This window comes from Tupaia chinensis, unplaced genomic scaffold (assembly GCF_000334495.1).
Source record: "Tupaia chinensis unplaced genomic scaffold, TupChi_1.0 Scaffold147282_1, whole genome shotgun sequence".
Classification (NCBI taxonomy): Eukaryota; Metazoa; Chordata; class Mammalia; order Scandentia; family Tupaiidae; genus Tupaia; species Tupaia belangeri.
This window is the reverse complement of record NW_006207133.1, coordinates 3,441,457-3,442,937: the sequence shown is the minus strand read 5'-3', so window position 1 is coordinate 3,442,937 and position 1,481 is coordinate 3,441,457. Positions and strand designations below refer to the sequence as shown.

The window sequence follows — 1,481 nt, the reverse complement described above, 5'->3', positions numbered from 1 at the left end:
TTGGGGAGCCTATTCTTTCTGGCAACAAACTGATGCTCCATGCCCATCTTTTTCTTCCCGTCTATTTGCCAGAGGGTGCACATATTCGTCACAGACAGAGAGAGGGGAGAAAGAAGCCCAGAATGGGCCACGGTCACACTGTAATCCCTTTTCCTCCATTTCTCCACCCTGTTGGGATTCGGGACCGAAACGCATACATGCTCAGTGTGTTTCTCAGACCACTAAAGCTGGGACTCAGACTGCATGGCCGGCCATGTAAGACCTGGCTCCCTTAACCACTGTGCCATGGGGCCAGCCCACCAGGCCCGTCTTGATGATTCTTGCGCCAAAATATAAAATCAGATTCTGGGCCAGCAGGTGGTATAGTAGTTATGGTGCTGAACTCCCATATGGCCGACCACGGTTTGAGTCCTGGACCCATGGCTTGCCAGGTACTGGGCCAGCAGGTGGTGTAGTGGTTATGGTGCTGAACTCCCATATGGCTGACCACGGTTTGAGTCCTGGACCCATGGCTTGAAACTCATGCCAGGTATGTGTGTGTGCATGCCCCAAATTCTGAGGAGAATGAAGGAGAAAAGATTGCAGCATGGTCATCTATCCTAGGGGGTGATTTCTCACTTTCTCTCTGTCTCTCCAGCGAGCACACACTCCCTTTAGCAAACCATCTCTCAAAAATAAATAAATAGGGGACCAGCAGGTGGTATGGTGGTTAAGGCACTGAACACTCCCACATGGTCGACCATGGTTCGAGTCCCGGACCTAGTGGCTTGCTTTCTCACTCCCCTCCCTGCCCCGTGTGTCTGTCTCTGGTCAAATTAAAATAAATGAATGACTAAATAAAATTAAATAATTCTTTTAAAAAATAAATAAATAGATTGCTTCTTGGCCTTTTGGCTAAGATTGAGTGTAGTATTTGTTTTTATTAGTTTAATATCTGATACGTCCTCTATCCGAAGACAATATGTTAAATGGATTTTTGGAAATAGGAGATGGAATGGGATCTTGCTCCGTCCCCTTCATGCATTGACCTGGTATTGCAGTACCTCCAGGGATGGTGCACCCCTTCGGGGGGAAAAAATAAAAAGGAAAAAAGTATAAATGAAATAAAATCAGATCCTTTCTATAGTTCCCTGGCTCCTTTTACTAGAGAACTGCATTTGAACCCAAAATCTGTGTGCTCTGGGCACATGTTAGGTCACTCTACTTGATATTGGGAGTGGGTGACAGCATAGTAGGCCACATTAGAGACAGACCCAGAAGAGACATTTTCTTTTTTCTCCTAAAGAATTCTTTTATTTGACTTTACTTATTTATTTATTTAAATCTGGCAGAGAGAGAAAGTGAGAAAACAAGTCACCAGGTCCGGTACTTGAACCGTGATCAGCCATGTGGGAGTCCAGCACCCTCAACCACCATGCTACCTGCTGGTCCCAACCAGAAAAGATGATTTCTACATGTCAGGAGGCTGGGCCCAGCTGCAG

The 1,481-nt window shown here is 46.0% G+C and overlaps 1 non-coding gene across 1 annotated transcript; it reads left to right on the top strand.

The window, feature by feature from the left end:
• The first annotated feature begins 874 nt into the window (after positions 1–874).
• Positions 875–1,065, top strand: LOC114006357 (U2 spliceosomal RNA). The gene has a single exon (XR_003548083.1). It is a non-coding gene; the product is annotated as a U2 spliceosomal RNA (small nuclear RNA).
• Positions 1,066–1,481: the final 416 nt, after the last annotated feature.